This window comes from Castor canadensis, chromosome 12 (assembly GCF_047511655.1).
Source record: "Castor canadensis chromosome 12, mCasCan1.hap1v2, whole genome shotgun sequence".
Classification (NCBI taxonomy): domain Eukaryota; kingdom Metazoa; phylum Chordata; class Mammalia; order Rodentia; family Castoridae; genus Castor; species Castor canadensis.
In genome coordinates, this window is record NC_133397.1 from 95,740,901 (window position 1) to 95,765,292 (window position 24,392).

The window sequence follows — 24,392 nt, forward strand, 5'->3', positions numbered from 1 at the left end:
AAACCTCATCTTCCTTTTCCCCATAAGTCTTTCCAGTTTTGCATTGCACATTTAGTTTTTGAAATGTATATATTTCATTATGGCAGAACTGACTAAAACCAAAATGGATTTGAGATAGACTCATTTAACTTCTAAACTAGTGCCCTGAAAATTCCCATTAAAGACAGGATTCAATAAAGATGAGGAAATAGGCTAGTCTCAGTGCTGGGGAGAGAGAAATAAATGGTGTGGGTCAAGAAGCTCTTAGAAATCCCAGTGGAGGGAATGGCAGGTCCAGGGAGGGAGGGAAGTGGGTGCTGGTTGTTGGAGGAATATTTTCACTGAAAAAGGAATGTCATGATCACTAACTCTTTCTCTTCCTCCTCTCCAGCCCTTGACAACCACTATTCTATTTTCTGACTCAATGGATTTGCCAATTCTGAATATTTCATACAAACAGAATAACATAATACATGGGCTTTTAGTTTGTTTCCAGGTTCTGGGGCTTTGATTATTTTAATAGTACTTTAACACTGATGATTAATTTCAAATTCTATAAACAATATAAATTGAAAAATAGGTATTGCTTAGGTAAGATATTAGATATCAGCCAGGGACACTTAATATTAATAAAACTGACAGAAAAATCAGCTTCTGAGTTTCTCAAAATTGCAGATAATCTCTAGCATTATCAAGGTTTCTTCCTGATAGTTAATTAAAATGATTATTTTACAATGCTTGCCTCTGCTCAGAAAAACATAAACAAGGGACTTTTTAAACCAGTATAATAAATATAACCATACTTATACATAACCCTCATAAAACTTCATTATTTTCTCTTTCCTCCAAATTGCAACATATCTTTTTTAAAGAACAACATTAAGCCTTCATTTTAGAATATCATCAAGCTCCTCAGAGCTGTACTCCAGGTGCTTTTTAGCCAGCTGCAGGTAGCTGACCACTGGATTTCTGGTGACTACGTGATAGGGAAAAACAGTGTTCTGATAACCACTATGTTGGGTTTTGTGTGTGTGTGTGTGTAAATAATAGGAATCCTAAACCTTTTCTCAACAGAAATCATATAAATGTAAAATTGTGCTTTTTTTGCAAGCCACGGTTGTAAAAGCATTCCTTAAACACTCACATCCAGCCCAGGGCAGTGCCCAGAGTCAGTGATTCCTTCATCTACAAACCAGAAAACTTGTTCTCTGAAATCTAAGAAGGCATACCCTACACAAAAACCTTGTGCAACATTAACACAGACATCTGTGAGTGTGGTTACCAAGCTATTTGTCAGAGATCAGGAAAAGTGAACCTACAAAGTATTGATCACCCAACTACTACATTCAAAACAACTCCTACGTTTTCAGGGACACAAAGATGAAGTAGATTCCAGAGCTGCACTCAAGAACACAAAATGCTGCTACAAACAAAAATAAACCACTGGTCACATTCAGATTCTGGTTAAGATTAGGAAAGGACACATCATCTATCTCTATGTATAACTGTAGATTAAAAAAGAACTAAAGACTAAAAAAGTAAATGATAGCAGGTGGATTGGAGAGAGAAATAAAAACTCATAAAAGGCCAATATGTTAATGCTTTTATTTTCATCCCATTATCTCCAGGCTTAGAATCAGTGCAGCCTGCACCCCAGAACTTCCCAACACATATGAACCAGAAAAACTATCTCTCTTGTCAGGGGAAATGGAAGGGGTGCCCCAAGAGAAAGAAAAGAGTGGTGAGAATTCCCTGCCTTTTTTGTCTCCTGACCTCTCCAGGAAGTAGCCTCCTCCAAAAGCTACATTCCCAGAGCAGAAGTGGCACCAAGGCTCCATACTTACCCCAGAGGTAGACATGAACAACAGCGCAGAGAAACTGAACCCCTGACTGTGGTCAGAGGATGAGGATGGGTGCCCTCAGGGAGCTGCAGTGTCGAGGGTGTTACAGAAAGAACACTCAAGAAATCAACCCCATGAAGTTGTATCTGAAGACTTGGGCTCACCCATAAGGTGTGCATGTGTGAAACTGATCAGAAATAGAATCCCAAAGACTTTGAAAATTGAACTGAGGTATAGTTCAAACTGTGGTGTGGGCCCCAGACTGGCCCATGAACAGCACACACATAAGCAAATGCAGATAGACTACAAAGTCTTTGAAAACTGACAATGGAATAGGTCAGAACTCGAGAATTCCAGAAGGGAACTGTGGCCTAAACCTTAAACAAAGCAAGCAAAAAAAAAAAAATTGACATCCTCTATAGAATATAGAGAAACTAGAATCTCATAAAATAATATTCAAATACTCAGAATACAAAATTACTCAACATGGAAATAACCAGGAAAAGTTTTAAGATACAGATCTTAAAATCATCACAGAAACATTTTAAACCATCTTTTATAAACATGTTCCATACACTATGGCTTTAGGTTGAACAGAATTGAAATTAATAGAAAGATAAAAAATCTCAACAAAGAAGCTATAAAATACTTTTTAGGAGCCAGGTATGGTGGTACACACCTATAATCCCAGCTACTTGGAGGGCAGAGGAAGGGGATCGTGAGTGTCAGGCCAGAGCCCAGGAAAAGTTAACAAGACCCTATCTGAACAAAATAAAAACAAAGGGCTAGGAACATTGCTCAAGCAATAGAGTGTTACAGGCCCTCTACAAGTGAGAATTTAGAAATGAAAACTACTCACTGAAGTTAAAATTCTGTGGGTGGATTTGCTATCACAATGGAGAAACTAGAGGGGAAAGTCAGAAAGAAAAAAGACTAAAAAAAGCAGAAGTTTATGAAATATTTTTAAAAGTTCTAAAATTCATGTTACAGCAACATGGGCTGGAGAAGACAATGAGACCGGTGTACAAAAATGGATTGCATATGGATTTGTGTGTTCAACCCACATTTAAAGATTTTCTTTTCTTCCTGCCATTATGAACCACAAGATGATAAGAATATTATAGCCCAAATTTCAAGCCATCTGAATCTCCCCAAAATTTGACAAAAGACATGAAGTAACAGATTCAAGGGAATTCAAATTAACTCCAAATAGAATAAAAGAAAAAATTTAAAAACTATACTTCAAAACACCAAAATCGAACTACTGAGAAATGAAAGATGAACAAAGTCTTAACAAGCAACTAGACAAAAATACATTCCTTTAGGACGAAATAAAAAGAAGAAGCAGAGGTTCATCCTAACAAATGAGGGCGACCAGAAAAGAGTGAAACAAAAGTTTCAGTTTTCTGAAAGAAAAGAACTATCAACCCAGAATTCTACGAGCAATGAAAATAGTCCTCAAGAATGTATGCAAAATAAAGACAGGGAAGAAGAAAGGAAATTAAGAGAATTTATTGCCAGTGACATGGACTGATGCCAGGGGACTCCTTCCCAATACTTTAGCATCCAGGGAAGAGCAAAAGATACATGGAATAACTGGGTAAATTTAACAATAGGAGATGACTTTTTTCTCCTAAGCTGTTTAAAATGTGTACGACAGTTAACATAGAAAATTATGCTATGTTCTGAAAGAGTTTCCAGTTGTGTGGATAAATGCCAATCAGAGCAAAAAAGGGGACAGTGAGGGACTCATGGAGTCACAGTGTTCTGTGTTGTACCTGAAGCAATAAATATTACTTCTAAGAGGACTGTATATAGTAATCCCTGGATCAGCCATTAAAAATAAGACATTAAAAGTTACAAGTAGCCAATAAAAAAATTGAAAAGAAATTAAATAATGTTCAAATAATGCAAAAGATGTTATGAAAGGAGACGGGCAGGAAAGAAAATAAAAGGATTGAAACAAAATAAATAAATGATCTAAACACAATCAGATTACATGTAAACCAATCAACCACACAAACAAAGCCACCCACTATTCTGCTGGAATTCCAATGAGACACACCTCTTTCTCTTAAGGGCATACCTGTGTGTCAGTGAATGAGACATTCTTGAAGTCTAGGACAACTGCAGGAAGGGAGGTAAAATATGTGTCCATCCATTAAGGGTAGTGGATTGGGTCTCATAGGTTCAGCATCCTCCATGGGCCTGATGGTTCCTCTGGAAGACAGTGCCAGTATGAGATCATATGTGTTCCGTGTTGGCTTGCTGGTCACCCATCCTCCTCTCTCCCTCTGACCACCTGCTGTTGTAACCCAGTGTCCAACCCCAGCCAGAAATCAGAGTCAGGACCTTCAGACTTCCATGTTTTCTAAGTAGGAACTTTGAATTCCATGGGACTCTCCGGTTCCTCTTCCTCTCACTCTCACCCCCACTTCCTCTTTCTCTCTACCCCAGCATCATACTATGCTTTCAATCTTTTTACTTTTTTATATAAATCCAATGAGGAGTGACTATGGCCTCCATACTAGGATGGAGGATGGGTGAGAATAATTACTTCTGTTGGAGTTGTATCTAACTTTACGTGTACTTGATCACTGAGATGTTCTCTTTTGATGGCTATGCATTATTTATGTATTTCTATGTGTTCATTCCACATTCAAGGCTTTTCTTCTCACTATTAATATCTACTCAATGATTTGAAATTACCAGTCACCAGCTTTGTGAAATGTAGTTATGGGTAGAAACCTAAATCTTTCTAAAATCAGTCAGCCAATAACATGAACTTTTCATTATCTGTCACTAGTTCCTTTTTTTATTATCAGGAATAAATCTGACATCTAAATCACGGGAATATAGAAATCTAGTGGCATTCCATTACAGAAGGCCCCTGGTTGGAAATCAGGCCTCAGGCCCTATAATAAAATAGAGCTCAGGTGACAGTGAACGGGAGAGCTGAGAATGAATAAGCCGTCTCCAGGAAAGGACTGCTTCATTATTGCTATCTGGCTATATTTTACTATTTTATTTGCGTGGAAACTATTCACATGATAGAAAATATGCAAGATGCAGCTGCCTCTCTTTTGTTTCTCTATCAGGAAAAAGGTAAAATTTGAATTTACAAATTGCACTCTAAACTCCTTGAAAGGGCCTCATCTCTGAAGAAATGAATATCAGGATTTTTAATGATTTTAAGGAGTACAAAAAATTGTCAACCTCAGTGTTTTGGATTGTAATAAGCTTGTGATTAACCTTTCAAGACAGGTAGTCAGCAGCTTGTACAAAGAAATGGGTTTTCATTAGAAATGATATTTTTCACCCAGCAGGGTGTTTTCCATTAAATTAAAAAGTTCAGTACTTCTGCACATGTCCACTTTACTAATTGAAACTAATTTAATGCTTTCAAAAGGCTCAAAAGCAAATGTGAAGAAGCATAGGAATTTAATAGATTTTACTGGCTGATCAGTGGTGTGCTTCTGTAAACAGGTGGCATGGTGACTGGCCTGTCTGGTGGCATGCAATCAGAACTTGATGACAAATGTTAATTTTCATTTGTGTTATAGCCTTTGACGTCAGCGCCACACACACTTCTCACTGGTCTTTTCAGCAGGTCCCCTCAGGATGGCTGGTTGTCTGCATTGAGAATTCGTCACAGCAATGAACAGTCTCAGCCTGGTCCAGAGCAGCACACTGTAGCTTTGAAGAAATCCAAGCTGGTACCTGAGAGTGGAGCAGAGAGGTTTTCTCAGTCACAGGATTTGGTGGTATCTTTGCAAACCTGCTGGGTGGTGACCATATTCAAACAGACCACGTGTTTCTATCAAGTTATAAAACTTTCCATGTCTCTCTCTCTCTTTCTCTATTGTTGGTAATGGGATTTGAACTCAGGGCCTTGTACTTGCTAGGTAGATGCTCCACCACTTAAGCCTTGCCCCTAGCCCATCTTCTCTTCAGTCATTTTTCAAACAAGGTCTTTTTCTTTCTTTTGCCTGGAGCCAGTCTTAGAGCATGATCCTCCTACCTTCAGCCTGCAGCATACCTGGAATTACAGAAGTACCCTAACGTGACTGACTTATTGATTGAAATAGGGTCTGACTAATATTTTGACCCCACCAGCCTCTAACTGTGATCTTTCCAATATTTGCCTCCTCAGTAGGTTGGATTACAAATGTGAGCCACTGAGCCCAGTCTAAACACAATCTTAAGAAAGTGCTCTCATGAAGTCTAAGTCTAGTGGTAATAACCAGCTGATAAGCAAATACCTATGGATTGACATTACCCTCAGAGAGAAAATTCCTGTGGTTGGTGGGTGGGAAGAGAATTTCAGCAACAGGCTCCATCAAATGTGTTGCTGCTGGTGCACCTTGGGTGGTGAGTTCTGCAAGGATTTTGTGATCTGGGAAGCAAAACTTGGGGAGTTCCATGGCAGAGATGAATGCAAAAGGAAAGGCAAATGGAACTGAAAAAGAGAAGCAAGAAAAATTTAAATGAATAAAGGAGAGTATCCAGATGAGAAGGAAAGGTAGAAAATAAAACAAGAAGCAGTAGCAGAATACTCTGAAACTGGCACAAGCAATGGCCCCATCTGCTCTAGACTTTGTCAGGAACACAACACTACAGGGATTTCATCAATTCCTCACAACAACCATGTTGAATATGAAGTGTACATTTTATAGGCAGTGATTCATAGGATAGAATGATAGAACAAAGGTGCCTTGAGGCCTTGTTGGGCATGCACACCTTGTCTGGAAGAGTGTAAGAAATGCAGTCACTAACCTGCTTACATATAAAGAGGAGAGTGCTTCCTGTTGCTTCTTTAGGAATCTCTCCAGAGATTCATTAATCATTAAGGTCATTATGTCTTAAGCATAGTATTCTACTGATCTAATATGAGTGAATAACCTCACTCATGCTGGTAATGGAAGGAGTTGGATAAAAGGGAATGGAAGCACTGAGGTGAAACTGTGAAGAAGTAAATCTGTCTTCACATATCCTTGTCTACCTTGAGGAGAAAGAGGTCATTCATTAAAAAATGCAACAAATACTTATTCTGGGCCTCCCATACATTGGATCGGGGCTCAGCTCTGGAGACAGAGTAATTGAACAAGTTTGCAAGGTCCCTGTCCTTGGGGACCTCCAATCCGCCCTACCATTCACCTTCTTGGTTAGGAATCTAACACCAGGAAGGAGAAAGAGTGGCCTGCAAGACCCAGTGTCAACCCCAGTGTTCAAGGGTTTTAACTTTAAAAACACACCATTGCTTATGCCTCTTCTACTTCTCTTTCTCCTTCTATCACAGTTTATCTCTCTAGGTAGTCAAGTGACTAAAGTTCTTCCCTCCCTCTTAGGGCTACCTCTGAAGTCTATGCTTTTCTGCTCTTTTCTTCTTTTCCCATGCCAGGATGTGCTGAGGACATCTTGCCTGCATCATCCATGGTAAAGTTTACAGTGGAAATGATACGCATGAGAGGTGGGGGCCAGATGGGAGCCAGGCATTCGCCCGAATCCTTCTGTTATCTGAGTGCTCACTCCTGCCCATCAGTTCTCAAAGTGCTAGTATGCACCAAGGAAAAGAGCCACAATAAAGAACTTCTATGTGTTGTTTTGACTTCCATGTAGAACTCCTACAACTTCAAGAGGGATACATGGCTAGCTTCTTTCAGTTAAGGTAAGGAAGTTGAAGATCATAGACCAAAGCCGGTCATTCTCCCTATGTATTGAATGGAGCCTCAGAGAACTTATTCCCTTTAGGACAGCACTACCAACTTCCCTATCCAAAGCTCTGCTTAGTTTTCCTGAGGCACAGTGACAAAACCATCACTATAAGCAGATGCGGGTGCAAGCTGAGGAGCACGGAGCTATTTAAGCCCTTACCCTGCCCACTTTCATGTATCATCTCCATAAGGCTGAGTTCTCAACTTCCTCCCAGGTCTTGGTATTGCAGGATTGTCTATGTGGCTCCTGTGTTAGTCAGTGAGGGATCTTTGCTGCCACATGTCCCCTGTAATCACCTAGACCCATGATATTGCTTGGCTCTTGGATCTCATCTCTATGATGCTGAAGGCTGTGACCTGTCTGATGATAAAAAGCCTTCCATCACTGAAAGCAGACTTCCTCAATACTGAATGTGGCTCACAGGACTCCATACACTTACCTTCATGTCTGCACTTCTATACTACTGTTAGGGTCACCTTGGAGCCCAAGAGCCAATCATTGCCTCAAACATGATTGCTTTGACAGTCTAACTTACTAACTTATCAAGCCTCCCCTGAGTGGCTTTATCCCACCATCATTGACCTCTGACCAGTTCTGCTGGGTGGGTGTCCATTACAAATATGTCTCTGACTCCTCACCTCTGCTCCATGTTGACAAAGCCATCATGCCTCAAGCCTATATTCACAGCCATGAAAACCACACCTTCCTCCATTTATGGTCCTCTCCCCATGCCCTACACTCTCTGCACCTCATACCATATTGACATAAATTTTCTTATAATCAAAGTGTTTCTACAAGAAGAGAAGACAGGAGATATGCTACTTCAAAGTGGCAGTAAGTTAACCTGGTTTCATCTTTAAGGCAGGATTCTCCACAGTGAAGAGCAAGCTTTCCCTGTTACAAGAACATAAAGCATTCAAAATAGAGTGTGGAAAGTGGGTAGAGCATCAGGACTTCCACATACTTGTTAACTCGCTAGCAAGCAAGCTAGAACCAGGAGTAGAGTGTCTACACACTGGGTCCCCTTTCTCTGAAGGGGGCCCCTTTCTCTTACCAGCTTTCCATCCTCAACCTACCTTCTCTGCTCTGTGGAGCACTGAGCTCCCCCTCAGAACCTCAAAGGCACCCACACACCTGGATGCAGAGAGAGAAACCTGAGCTAGCTGCACAGTGCACTCATATTCTCCAATCTTGTGGACTTGGGGGTCCTTCTTAAGCTCAACACTGTCACAGACTCACACATAATAGTGGTATTTTTGTCAGCTATGGATTGAGAAAAAACATAATAGTGAACAACTGTGGTATATATTCAATAATTATTTTTAAGATGTTGAGTTTGTCAAGCTTAACAAGCTACACATCCTTGTTTGGCATGTGGGCCAGAAAAGTTGTGTCCATGGCTTTGTTCAAGTCCACAGACCATGAGCAGTAGATATTTGGCCCACTGCCTGGCTTTAATTCTGCAGCCCTGAGGGACTTCTACCTCACAGATGAAGGTCACTAGTCTATGTGATTGGACCACAGAGTTGTTTTCCACTAGTGGTCAGAGAGGTCCTGCTTCATCCACAGAAGTTTGGCATTGTTCAGACAGCCCCAGGCCTCATTTCTCTGTTGTAAAGAGGACATTTGGGGAATGGTGAGGACTTCATGTCTGCCAGTCATGAGTTCATGTCCCTAGTGAGGACAGTGGAGTGGGGGATAGGATCCTGTGAAAAGGAAAATGGTTTCTCCCTTCAGAACAAAGCCAAATGACAGTGGGCTCTGTGTGAGGCTTCTTAAACATTTGTTGGGTTTGAATTGTGAGGCCATAATTATCCCTAACCCACTGGATGAAAGCAATTTTGTCACCCATCAAATGAGCAGTATTTTGTCTCCCTTCCAAACAGTGACCCATTTGGTAGAAACTAGTCCACTTATAAAACCATACTTTCACACTCTCCACCCCCTACATCCTTCAAAGCAAAAAGAAGTCCTTAAAGTCTTTGCCATTCCCTTGAGAAGCAGTTGCAAGTACTTCCATCACCCCTACCTGGTGTTTTGACCCACTGTTCCATACAACAATTTATGTTCTTGGTAAGTCTTCTGTGAATCACAGAATCATGGCTTGTCAAAGGCAAATCTCCTAAAGCAACATATTTTAAAGACAGGAAGACCTAGGTGTAAACCTAACAAAAGATGTGAAAGACCTCTACAAGGAAAACTATACACTTCTGAAGAAAGAGATTGAGGAAGACTATAGAAAGTGGAGAGATCTCCCATGCTCATGGATTGGTAGAATCAACATAGTAAAAATGTCGATACTCCCCAAAGTAATCTACATGTTTAATGCAATTCCCATCAAAATTCCAATGACATTCATTAAAGAGATTGAAAAATCTACCGTGAAATTTATATGGAAACACAGGAAGCCACGAATAGCCAAGGCAATACTCAGTCAAAAGAACAATGCAGGAGGTATCACAATACCTGACTTCAAACTATATTACAAACCAATAACAATAAAAACAGCATGGTACTGGCACAAAAACAGACATGGAGACCAGTGGAACAGTATAGAGGACCCAGATATGAAGCCACACAACTATAACCAACTTGTCTTTGACAAAGGAGCTAAAAATATACGATGGATAAATAGCAGCCTCTTCAACAAAAACTGCTGGGAAAACTGGTTAGCAGTCTGCAAAAAACTGAAACTAGATCCATGTATATCACCCTATACCAAAATTAACTCAAAATGGATCAAGGATCTTAATATCAGACCACAAACTCTAAAGTTGGTACAGGAAAGAGTACGAAATACTCTGGAATTAGTAGGTTTAGGTAAGAACTTTCTCAACAAAACCCCAGCAGCACAGCAACTAAGAGATAGCATAGATAAATGGGACCTCATAAAACTAAAAAGCTTCTGTTCATCAAAAGAAATGGTCTCTAAACTGAAGAGAACACCCACAGAGTGGGAGAAAATATTTGCCAGCTATACATCAGACAAAGGAGTGATAACCAGAATATATAGGGAACTTAAAAAACTAAATTCTCCCAAAACTAATGAACCAATAAAGAAATGGGAAAGTGAACTAAACAGAACTTTCTCAAAAGAAGAAATTCAAATGGCCAGAAAACACATGAAAAAATGCTCACCATCTCTAGCAATAAAGGAAATGCAAATTAAAACCACACTAAGATTCCACCTCACCCCTGTTAGAATAGCCATCATCAGCAACACCACCAACAACAGGTGTTGGCGAGGATGCGGGGAAAAAGGAACCCTGTTACACTGTTGGTGGGAATGTAGACTAGTACAACCACTCTAGAAAAAAATTTGGAGGCTACTTAAAAATCTAAACATTGATCTACCATTTGATCCAGCATTACCACTCTTGGGGATATACCCAAAAGACTGTGACACAGGTTACTCCAGAGGCACCTGCATACCCATGTTTATTGCGGCACTATTCAGAATAGCCAAGTTATGGAAACAGCCAAGATGCCCCACCACTGACGAATGGATTAAGAAAATGTGGTATCTATACACAATGGAATTTTATGCAGCCATGAAGAAGAATGAAATGTTATCACTCGCTGGTAAATGGATGGAATTGGAGAACATCATTCTGAGTGAGGTTAGCCTGGCCCAAAAGACCAAAAATCATATGTTCTCCCTCATATGTGGACATTAGATCAAGGGCAAACACAACAATGGGATTGGACTTTGAGCACATGATAAAAGTGAGAGCACACAAGGAAGGGGTGAGGATAGGTAAGACACCTAAAAAACTAGCTAGCATTTGTTGCCCTTAATGCAGAGAAACTAAAGCAGATACCTTAAAAGTAACTGAGGCCAATAGGAAAAGAGGACCAGGAACTAGAGAAAAGGTTAGATCAAAAAGAATTAACCTAGAAGGTAACACACACGCACAGGAAATTAATGTGAGTCAATGCCCTGTATAGCTATCCTTATCTCAACCAGCAAAAACCCTTGTTCCTTCCTATTATTGCTTATACTCTCTCTACAACAAAATTAGAGATAAGGGCAAAATAGTTTCTGCTGGGTATTGAGGGGGTGGGGGGAGAGGGAGGGGGCTGAGTGGGTGGTAAGGGAGGGGTTGGGGGCATGGGGGAGAAATGACCCAAGCCTTGTATGCACATATGAATAATAAAAGAAAAAAAACTAAAAAAAAAAAAGACAGGAAGAGTTTCTAAAGATTATACATCCACAGCAGAGAAAGGGATACAAATTAAAACTTCAATTTCTTTTCTGAAGTTTGTGAATAAAATCCACTTGATGGGTAAGTCCTATGAGTAAGACTTCCCCAGAGTCTAAATATATCATTGTTTATTAGTTTTATTTTCTTATCAAGTAAGCTTTTTTCAAAGAGACTCTGAGTCCATTTTAATGTCAGGAAGAATCCCATTCCAAGTTCAGATAATTCTGGAGTTGACCAGTGTGCAGCTCAGTCCTCCTGAAAGAAGTGCATCCATTCAGTTATTTCTTGAGCACCACCTGTATGTCTTGCTAGCAATGAGAACAGGAAAATGACTAAGACACACCCCTGTAAGTCTGGGGAAACCTCTGCATGCAAGAGAAGCCCAGGAAAGGTAACAGGGTCAATACCATGAAGGTGGAAGAATTCTTTCCAGGGAAAAAGACATCCCAGTGAAGGCCTACAGGAAGAGTCCAAGTTCCAGAGCTTGTAAGCCATGGTTTCCCAAAGCAAGTATGATGCACTGGTGCCAATTTGCAAACCATTATCTTGACAAGACAAATACAAAACTGAGATTGGGCATCAAAAAGTTCTGTAGGGGTTACTCCAGAGGCACCTGCACACCCATGTTTATTGCGGCACTATTCACAATAGCCAAGTTATGGAAACAGCCAAGATGCCCCACCACTGACAAATGGATTAAGAAAATGTGGTATCTATACACAATGGAATTCTATGCAGCCATGAAGAACAACGAAATGTTATCATTCGCTGGTAAATGGATGGAATTGGAGTACACCATTCTGAGTGAGATTAGTCTGGCCCAAAAGACCAAATATCATATGTTCTCCCTCATATGTGAACATTAGATCAAGGGCAAACACAATAAGGAGATTGGACTTTGAGCACATGATAAAAGCGAGAGCACACAGGGAGGGGTGAGGATAGGTAAGACACGTAAAAAATTAGCTATCATTTGTTGCCCTTAATGCAGAGAAACTAAAAACAGATACCTTAAAAGCAACTGTGGCCAATAGGAGAAGGGGACCAGGAACTAGAGAAAAGGTTAGATCAAAAAGAATTAACCTAGAAGGTAATACACATGCACAGGAAATTAATGTGAGTCAACTCCCTGTATAGCTATCCTTATCTCAACCAGCAAAAACCCTTGTTCCTTCCTATTATTGCTTATACTCTCTCTTCAACAAAATTAGAGATAAGGGCAAAATAGTTTCTGCTGGGTATTGAGGGGGTGGAGGGGAGAGGGAGGGGGCGGAGTGGGTGGTAAGGGAGGGGGTTGGGGCATGGGAGAGAAATGAACCAAGCCTTGTATGCACATATGAATAATAAAACAATTAAAAAAAAGTTCTGTAGGAATTTGTCATTATGATGGTACCTGAACATGTGATCAGGAGGCTTCTATTTTATGTCCTTATTTGTTTGTTTCCAATCAATCTTAGTTACTGTATCTTATTAAATATATTAGTCTGCAATGGGTTGGAACTTTTAAAGAGAAAAGCTAATCCTTCTCCACGAAGGACTTGAGAACAGTGACCTAGTCAACCATGTGTGATGGAGGGAGTGGCGAGCTAAGGCAGCAGATCCTAAGGCCTGGCCCTGAAGCTGGAAAGGAGGCATGGCCTAGGAACTGAGGCTCCTGCTGATGCATCATTCTCTCCTTCCTACAGACCACAAGCCATCCTTTCTGCTAGCTTTCTAGGAGTCTAGCAGTGTTAGACATTTCACTTGTGTTGCCTAATCTTTACAACTGTCTCACAATTTATTATTACCCTTGTGTTGGGACTTAGAGAAGTTTAGCTACTTGCCTAGGTCAGGTCCAGGACCCCAAACACAGGAATCTCTGACTTCACTTACTCTAGTTTATTTTCTTAAAGTTATTATGCATCTGCTCCACAAAATCTCTACACTCCTTGTTAAGAAGTTGCTGCAGGTTCTCAATTCTTCTAGCTACCCACAAAATTGTCTCTCCCTCAAACAATCCAACAGAAAAAAGAAAAATGTCTGCAACCCCAGTGTTCCTTCCTTTCCTTGCATTCACCTGCTGACCTTTGACATCTGCTATGGAAGATGATCATGGTTTGCGCTACCAATTAGCAAACATGCTATTTTGATTTCTGACCCTTGTGCTCTAAGAATACCTGTGAGTGTAATTCTCAGTCAAGAGGATTCTGTCTTTTTCTCTTCCTGCTCATTTCAAATTACATCAGTAATGATGATGAGTGCAATAAACTCCATGGTGGTGATTGGGGCTCCCTGAGATGTGGCTTTGCCGGCATGCTGATTGTTCATTACACAGCTGGTCTCCCTGATGCTTTCAGATGACTTCTGCACAGCACTCCTGCCTCCAGGGAGGTGGCCAGCTGACAGAGTAAACAAACAGCCATGCACTCTGATTGCAAAAGTTTCTAAAACACAAACATCTCTCACAAGTGCCAAGACAGGAAGCTTTTTTATTTTGTTTTGTTTTTTCAAATGTATTCCAGTCCACAGAGAAGCACAACTCCCTGTGAGTTTGCCTGTGGTGATAAAAGGGTTTGAGTCTAATGCATGAGGTGACTACCATATGGACAGCTGCTCTGAGGGAGGAAATGAGCAGTTATAGTTCACAGAATTTCAAAGAATGTTCCAGCGGGAAAACATACTGAGGTTTACCTAAGAAACCTTTTATCTATTTAACTACTTGATGACAATCTAATTTTAAAACAAATTTCTTCCTTCTCATATGGGTCCTTAATCAGCATAGGACCCACAATTTTATTCCTAATTATTTTACTTCCTAGATTACATTGGTAGCGGTAGGGAGGAAATTGGCACTGGGAGAGAAACATTCTGACCTACTACTAAGTCAGATGGGGGCCACAAATTCATTAAATAAGATGTTTTTGCCCCAATTCTAATTTGACCTTTACCTTGCTCCTTTCAAGGCCACACCCCACATGCACTGTTCATCATTGTATGGGATCTCTTTGTTGCACTTTGAATATCTTATTTCAAAAGATATTTAAATATGGAACTCTACCACCAACGGAACTAAAGCAAAAATTTGATTAACTCAAATATATTATCATTATTTTGCCTTTATTTCCAAGGTTTTTTGCCTTCTTTTATTTTTTGGTGGTACTGAGGTTTGAACTCAGGGCCTCACATTTGCTACACAGACACTCTACCACTTCAACCACTCCACCATCCCTTTTTCCAAGTTTTGTTTTAATGTTTTCCTCAAGAATCTGGGAAATTTAAATTGTTCATTTTATTTGATAGTGTATTGCTCAGAGTGATTATCTTTCCACTTCTGAAATACAACACATATTGGTAGTTTTCAAAGGTGCCTTTTGGGGGCTAGCAATATAGCTTAGTGGTAGACCATGTGCCTAGCAAGGAGGCCCTGGTTTCATTCCTTAGCACCGGAAAAAATAAATCAAAAGATATATTTTTAAGATAACACCTCTTTGCAATGTCCTCATTTTTTTTATTGTTTTATTATTCATATGTGCATACAAGGCTTGGGTCATTTCTCCCCCATGCCCCCAACCCCTCCCTTACCACCCACTCAGCCCCCTCCCTCTCCCCCCACCCCCTCAATACCCAGCAGAAACTATTTTGCCCTTATCTCTGATTTTGTTGAAAAGAGAATATAAGCAATAATAGGAAGGAACAAGGGTTTTTGCTGGTTGAGATAAGGATAGCTATACAGGGAGTTGACTCGCATTGATTTCCTGTGCGTGTGTGTTACCTTCTAGGTTAATTCTTTTTGATCTAACCTTTTCTCTAGTTCCTGGTCCCCTTTTCCTATTGGCCTCAGTTGCTTTTAAGGTATCTGCTTTAGTTTCTCTGCATTAAGGGCAACAAATGCTAGCTAGTTTTTTAGGTGTCTTACCTATCCGCACCCCTGCCTTGTGTACTCTCGCTTTTATCATGTGCTCAAAGTCCAATCTCCTTATTGTGTTTGCCCTTGATCTAATGTTCACATATGAGGGAGAACATATGATTTTTGGTCTTTTGGGCCAGGCTAACCTCACTCAGAATGATGTTCTCCAATTCCATCCATTTACCAGCGAATGATAACATTTCATTCTTCTTCATGGTTGCATAAAATTCCATTGTGTATAGATACCACATTTTCTTAATCCATTTGTCAGTGGTGGGGCATCTTGGCTGTTTCCATAACTTGGCTATTGTGAATAGTGCCGCAATAAACATGGGTGTGCAGGTGCCTCTGGAGTAACCTGTGTCACAGTCTTTTGTGTATATCCCCAAGAGTGGTATTGCTGGATCAAATGGTAGATCAATGTTTAGATTTTTAAGTAGCCTCCAAATTTTTTTCCAGAGTGGTTGTACTAGTCTACATTCCCACCAACAGTGTAAGAGGGTTCCTTTTTCCCCCACATCCTCGCCAACACCTGTTGTTCGTGCAATGTCCTCATTTATGTTGCTGAATTTAAGCACACTTTGCATGGGTCAAATAACAAGACTTAGTCAGGAGCCATGCCCCTGCTTTACAGTTTTGTCTTTTCACTGACTCAAACATGTTGCCTTTATTTGAAAACAATTGTTAGTGATCAGATTGAGGAAATAAACTAATGCTACAGAAAAATGTAAATAACTTTTCATGGGTATTTTTTAAATTCATTAACCTTTTGTGATTTGTAACATCTGTAGTATCTTATGTTTGTCTTCAGAATGTTTTATAGTTAACTGGTCCTTTCATGGGTCTTCAGAATAACCAGATAAAAATGTCTTAAAATCCACATGTATGTTTCATATGTATGTGTAACTTTGCTCAAAACTCAGTGAATTTTCTCACTTCATGCTGCAGATTCTGAGTACACATGCTTTCCACGTGATATGTTCTTTCCGTCACTTAAAGATGGAGTGTTCTCCTTTTCCCTCTATGATCTGCCCTGTACCATGTTATAGGTAGTTTTCTATTAGCCAGAGGCTCCTATTGTGTAGTGGTGTCAAGAGGACAAGAATAAGTGTCCTCATCCTTTGCTGCAATCCCATTTTCAAATTTCTAAGAAATCGCTTCCTTTAGGAACTCCCCACCAGTCTAAACTGTTGGAGAATGCTATTTTTCCCCCAAAAGCACAGAGTGAATCATAAACAATGCATACCAGAACCACTCAGATGTGAGGCATTTTTTAAAATGCCAATGTTCAGGCCCCACCCCAACCCAGATAAGCCACAATTCCTAAGGGTCAAGCCTGGGTACTAGTCATTGAGTTTAAACTCCTAGGGGTTCTAATGTGCAGCTGGGTTTGGGAACTACCATGCAGTGGAAAGCTCTCTAGCTCTGGAGGTGGAAACAGCCAGGCTGGGAAACTGTCTCCACTATTTCTGTGCTATAATTTGGAGGCATTTACTAATTTCTTTGTACATAAAACTTGGAATAATAATTCTTGCATCACATATTTTTAGGGGAAAATACATGAATTAAATATGTGGAGGAACCCAGCTCCGTATTTGGAAGAGAGTAAATTTTCAACAATAAATGGATTCCCTTCCCTATTCTGCCTGACATTGCAAACTGTGTTTCTCTGAGAATTGCGATGTTAGATACTTCTTGTCTCACATAAGTGAAGATAGAAGTAACTGCATCAATTTTCCAAATAACAAGTCTTGGTGCATTTAGAAAGGGGGCAAGCACAGATTATGTTCACAGATGTTAGGTGAGTTAGGTGAGATTTCATTCACAGAAATCTCACCCTTACTGAGAGCATGGTTCACCCAATGAACAACAGCTGGAAGGAAGGAAGGAAGGAAGGAAGAAAGGAAGGAAGGAAGGAAGGAAGGAAAGAAGAAATTAGAAATATGGTGGGGTGGGGGATGGTAAGAAAGCATACCAGCTCTGATTCCATGATTTGGAAGTGATAGTTGCATTCAAAAACATTTGCTGTCACTAAGCAGATCAATAATATAATTGGAACAACATCTATTTAATAGGACAAGGTTATTTCTTGGTTGTGGCATGCACATCTTGTGTAAATGCCCTTCTTATAGGCTAAAGTTGCATTCCTTAAAGTTCTCTAATTCTGAATTTAGACAAGTACAGGCTAGGCCTCAGCCTCACTCACTCAAAGTATGAGATCCTCTGGCTCTGGTGATAACTCTGGTCACCCAGATGGGTAGGATAGTAGCACAAGGAGGCAAAGAGGTTGGAAGGATTCCAGGGAGCCATTTGTTCCTCCCACCATAACTGATGCTTTTCAACAGAATTAATAGAGACAATTTTCTTCAGGTTGGATGCACTGCTGCCTATCCTAAATTACAAACATAATTTTAATTAAAACTGGTCTTATATTACTTGTGATTACCTGTAGAAGACATTGTCATACACGCAAGTTAGTAAGGAGTGGGGAAGACCTTTCCTAAGAGCACTACATGCGTCAGACTGAGTTAACAATTAATCATCCACCCCAGTACTCTACTAAAGGGCAAGTCATCTATTTTGTATGGAGCAACAAAGGTACCACACACAATTTCTTAAGACAGCAGCCAATCCCAACAGGAGTCCATGCCAGATTTTGAACCACTTGCTTGCCAACCTCAAGTTTCTGTTATCTCATATGCCTAAAGTTTATTCCCTAATGCAGTAATTCCCAAAGTGTGGTCATCTGACCAGCAGCACATCATTCCCTGAAAACTGATTAGACATGCCAATTCTTGACCTAAACAACTAAGCCAGAAATTGTGTGGCAGAAATGTTTGTTTTAACAATCTTGTCAGGCAACTATATGTAACCTAAAGTATGAAAACTACTGCCTTATCTGAAGGTGATGGTTCAAGACACACATTAACTGTTTTTAAACACTATGACAATGCTGCCAAGCCTTTGCACCTGGGAGAATTGGATGACAAATTATTATATACAGTAGTAAGACATCACATCAGTCACCATAGACACCAGTCCCAATAAATAATGAACCAGAAAATAAAATGTGCCACTTTAGAAGAAACCTAAGTATTTACCAGTAGTTGCCCACAAAAAATAAAGGGCTATGATGACATGGGAATTCCTCTTCTATCTGCAGTGTTTCTATGTCCATGAGTGAGGCTAGCTAGGAATTTGCATGTCAATTCCACTGTAGGGTTGTCATGACTGATTTGTAGCCCTAAGCCCACTCCAATTCTTAGCCACTCTCGACCATCACAGGAAACATCACAGACTCATTCTCAGCCCCAATCATTTAGAGACTGAAAACATGTTGCACTGCTCTGTCTGATGCCCTTGAACTGTTTTGTGCTGGGAAATCCCTGAAGTCCCATCCTGCATACACCGTAAAGCAATTCCCCTCTCCCCATCACCACCACAGTTCAGTAATTTGGACTAGGCCTGGGACTAAGCTGCCCTTTTTGTCATGCAGCTGCTGCCAGTTCAGGTCATCTGGCCAAGTCCTGGTCTGTGTGAAGTCAGTTTGCTTTCTTTCTCAGCCTGCCCACAATTCTGGCATTTCAGTATCGGTGTCCAAGCTCATCTTTGTCCAAATACCACTCCCACACAAGCCTTGCCTGGCTTACTGAAATTCTTACACTGCTAACTACTTTGTCTGAGGTTACTGAAGCTCCCTTCTACCTGAAAATGTTATCAAGAAATGGAACCGTTAAACTATTTCCAACCACTGTTACCACGGTGGTAACAGGTCAGGTATTACTAGACAGAATGGAACTTTTGACAGTATTTTCTACAGGCGATCTGGTCAGCCTGACTGTAGTCCCTGAATATTGGAACTTGAAAATGAAGGGTGTCAGGAGCAGAAAGGGGGTAGAGAATCTTCCAATGAGAAGCATCTTTTGGCCTCTTCTAGATCAAAATGTTCCCATGACTCATATGTGTCATTTTAAAAGCAGTGTGGATAAATTGCAGATAAATCTGGACTTCAATCCTTGTTTGCAGTGTGACCTTGAGAGGTTGAACTTTCGAGTCCTGGTTTCCTTATCTGTAAAAAGTATATATCAAAATATCTACTTTGCTAGGCTTCTGTCCAAATTCAATGAGAAAGAATGTGATACAAATATTTAAATGCGCAAGGAACAATTTTTAAAGCTATGTTTTTTTAGCCCACACATCTTCTACCTATTACTTTTTCCATCTCCTGCCTATTACTTTTTCCATCTCCTGCAGCCCCTAAGGCAGATGATGGAATGGGTTAATTTGAAAACTGGGACAGCAAGTAAAGAACAGAGCCTTGCCATTGAGAATCCCTCCCAAGCATTTTGACACCATGGAAACATCTCATGGGTCATTTTAACAATCACAGAGCCCAGCCCCCCATACACACACAGACACACACACAGACACACACACAGACACACACACACACACACACACACACACACACACATACATTGAATAGGCCCCAAGAGGTCATGTAGTACAAATTTAGAAGCTCTGGTGCGATTTCACTCCCCACACCCTCTGTCTCTGTCTAGCAGTGTTAAGGAGTGGCAGTGCTGGGGCTGTCAACATCTTCCCTGCTGGAGTGATGTCTCAGCTGAGTTAACTTTAAAATAAGGGAGGCAAAGAGGAAGTGCACATTGCAAGTTCTGCAGATGGATTTGATCTGCGTACCTAACCTCTCCCTCCCATGCCTTAGCTTTATGACTTAGTGGTGGAAGTCATTTTGACACAAGGCTTTAATAACATTGCTCTTCATTCCTAGACCATTCGATGCACCCAACTGATATATTCTGCAGATGATCTGTCACCCTGCGAGGCTGCTAAATGAATCAAACCCATTAAGTGCTCCTCCTTTATTAATAGTGCAGAGCACACTGCTGCAATGTAGAAATGCTGTTAGGAGAGCTGGCTTTGCCTCTTGTTTGAGCACATCTTATAAGTGAGTCAGTGCAGAAGGGGTATGAATCATGATAACTGGGGCCTGCCATGTAGGCCTGGTCTGAGGGGCAGCCAGGACACAGCACCAGTGAAATGGGAAGGGAAGGGAGAGAGGCTCTGAGAAGGAGCTGCACACCATTAGGTCCACTAACTCTGAACCACTGCTCAGTCTGAAATCCCTCCATGAAAACTCCTAAGAACACAAAGCACAGAATCACACCTCATTAGATTAAGAAGGACCCCAAAGATCATCCAGCCCCATTCCTCTCAATCCTAACTGTAAGTAGAATCACCCAGAATCTTTAAGAACGACCAGTGGTCATTAAACAAGAGCTAACCAATCTCAAAGATTCAAAGGAGACCATCTATTATATGACCACATTGAATTAAATTAAAGGAAGATATCAGGAAAGTACCAACTATTTGGGAATAAAGCAGTAGATGTTAAACAATCTGCAGGTGAGATGACACATTACAGGTGAACTACAAACTGCTTCAAGCAGAATGATAGTGGCAACACAGTTATATTACGATGTGTTAATGTTCTGGGATGCAGCAAAAGGAGCATTTAGAGATCAATTTATGGCTGTACACATATAATATGAGAAAATAAAGTCAGTGACTTGTTATTCCACCTTAAGAAATTAGGAAAAGAGAAATTAAGTTCAAAACAAGCAAAAGAGGGAATACCAAAGATGAGTGGAAATCAATAAGGCAGAATACAGACAAGCAATAGAGAAAATAAATGACATCAAAAGTTGGTTGTTGAGTTCTGCAAGATCAATAAAATTGATAAGTCTCTAGAAAAACTGATCAATAAAAAGAGAGAAAGAGAATTGAATTACTAATGCCAGGAGTAAAAAAGAAGAAAGCAAATAGCCTATAGATATGAAAAGGAAAACAATGGAATACTATAAACAATTTTATGCAAATAAATTTTAAAATTTAGATGAAATGTATAAATTTCTTAAGAGATACAATTAACCAAAATCAATAAAACAACACTGTTAAAGAAATCAAATGAGTAAATAACATTCCCATAGGGAAAACTCTAGTCTAAGATTATTTCCCTGGAATTCTGTCAAGCATTTAGGGAAATAAATAGATTACCCATCTCACACAAGCCCTTTCAGAATTCAGAAAAAGAACTTTTCTAAACGTGACCTGTTGAATTTTTCAGAACCAACAATCAAAAACCACCAGAGAAGAACATTATTAGAAGAAAAGACTTCACATCAATGTCCTTACAAACAGATACAACAGTCCTCAACACAATACCGGAAAATTAAATCCATCAAAAATTATTGCAGTTGCCAGGTGTGATTGCCCATGCCTATAATTCCAGCTATTCTGGAAGCAGAGACAGGAGGATCATGATCTGAGACAAAGGACTGGAGGTGGAGCTCAAATAGTAGAGAATTTACTTAGCAAGTATGAGGCCCTGAGTTCAATTCTTAGTTCAGCCAAAAAAAAAAGTGTTGCAATAATGTACCATGATCAAGTTTACTATGTATCAGAATAGAGAAGAAAAAAATATTATAATCATCTCAAATCATCTAGGTCCATAAAAAGTATCTGACAACATTCAATAAACTTTCAATGACAAAAGTTATCAGCAAATCAGAAATAGAAAATTTCCCCAGTCTGATAAAGGGCATCTTCAAAAAACAACTTACAACTAACAGCATCACACTGAAGCTGTCAGAGATGGTCCCCTTCAGGTGCAGGATTGAAAGACTCGGTCATCAGCAGCATAAGTATTTTCAGCACTCTATCTCTCTATCTGGGCAAAACATCCAGGATAACTAAACTGCCCCCTTGGCTCCTCATGCAGGTTGCAAAAAGCCTGACCAATGTGTCCAGAACCACAGTTCCTGCCCCACACCCACCGAAGTGTGTGAAGGAACTAACTGTGGACTCAGGCAAATAGGGTGATCCCAAGTGAAAAACTCCATGCATAACCAAAGTCCTTAATCTACCCCGGGGTTATTCCTAAGGGTTGGCAGCAGAAAGCAAACCCAGATTTTCAGATCTGGAAAGGTCAGAGCAGAGGACAAAGGGTGATTCTACAGACATCCCCTAAGTTCCTCTTCCTGTGACTGGGGAAGGGCCAGTGGTGGGCAGCCCAGATTGAGAAATGGGGACCATCATGAATCTTTCCTGAACAGGCAAACCTGCAGGGGGTTGTGCTCCATCCTGAGGAGAATGATGCAGTTCTCAGTCCTTCTTCACTACTGCCAGACCAAAACAGCTGAGAAGTGAGTATTCAAGAAGCAGCTGGGTGTGGGCAGTCAGGATAGGGCTGGCCTGTCTTCTGTGGCAGCACAGCAGTGCCAGGTACTTCAGAAAGAGGACTAGCTGGGCAGCAGCTGCTCAGAGTTCCCTGGAAGGCAGTGGGAGGTGCACCAAGGCCAAGGGAGAACCAGGGCCTCCCCACTCCTGAGGAGGCCACAAGCAGACACTTGGAGGAGGGGTACATTCTAGATTCATGCTGGCTAAACGGCAGGTGCCATTAATTACTAATTAAACTTTGGATTTAAATTTTTTCATTTAAGTTCATTTTTTAACTGATTCATAAAACATATTTATAGGGTACCTGCTTTGATACAGGTAGACATTGTACACATATGTATACATTTGTAATGTCCACATCAGGATACATATCTATCTCTTCAAACATCTATCATTTCTTTGTATGAAAACATTCAAAGTCCTTTCTTCTAGCTTTTGAAACTTGTAATACATAGTCATTACCTAAAATTTATCCTACCATGCAGTCACACAGAACTCCACAACTCCTACCTAAGTGTGACTTAGCACCATTCTTCCACCTTCCCGCCCCTCCCCATCCCCTAAGCCCTGCCTCTGGAATCCACATTCCTTGTTAAACCATCAAAATATCCTTTTCTGGAGCAACAGTCCTAGAAAAGCCCAGTAAGGTTTTGCCAGTCACGTCTCAGTTTCTGCCTCTGGTAGACTTGTGGTGCAGTCAAACCTTGTGGACCTTTATTCCACAGCCTTCTGGAAAGACCCCCAAATCCCCAAGACTGTAATTCCTGGAAATTTTTGCTGCCTCGCAGCAGACCTCAGGCAAATTTTTCAGCTGAAGTCCCTCTGTCTTCAATCATGTTAGTTTGTGTGGCCTCTGAGGAGGCTTATGCCACAGCACAGAAAAGGAAAAGTCCCAAGGCCAGAGAGCAGCCCTGGTGGCCTGCCTTGACACACACGTGCTATGGACAGGTTTGGGGTGGGGGCACTGGGGAAGCATGAAGATAAGGAGGGCATAAGGACCACGTGCTTCTGTGTGTTCTCCTGGCCCTTCACTCTGCATGAGGACCCTCCTGAGGACTCCAAGTCAGGTAAAATGCAGGCAAAAGTGAGAGAAAGAGACACCAGAAAGGGTCAGGACTATGGCCAATGTTCCCCAAAATATGTGAAAAGAAACTTGTAGTGTATATCTTGGAGCAGGAAAGGAAATTACTTTTATTATTATTATTATTATCATTTTGACAGTCCTGAAATTTAAAACTCAGAGCCTTGCACTTGCTAGGCAGGTGCTCTACCACTTGAGCCATGCTTCCAGCCCTTTTCAAATAGCATCTCACACTTTTGCCAAGGCTGGCCTTGGATCACGATCCACCTTCTGGAACCATAGATGTGTGCCACCACATCAGGCTTGTTGATTGAAATGGGGCCTAGCTAACTTTTTGCTAGGTTTTCCTAGAACTGTGATCCTCAGAATCTCTGCCTCCCAAGTAGCTTAGATTATAGATATGAGCCACCATGCCTGCCCTAGGA

General features: G+C 40.6%; 1 long non-coding RNA gene across 1 annotated transcript in view; it reads right to left on the reverse strand.

The window, feature by feature from the left end:
* Positions 1-3,392: 3,392 nt before the first annotated feature.
* Positions 3,393-24,392, reverse strand: part of LOC141414897 (uncharacterized) — a 73,598-nt gene continuing 52,598 nt past the window's right edge. Inside the window, exon 3 of the long non-coding RNA XR_012439865.1 lies at positions 3,393-5,540. This is a non-coding gene — a long non-coding RNA (uncharacterized lncRNA). The remainder of the gene's footprint in view (positions 5,541-24,392) is intronic.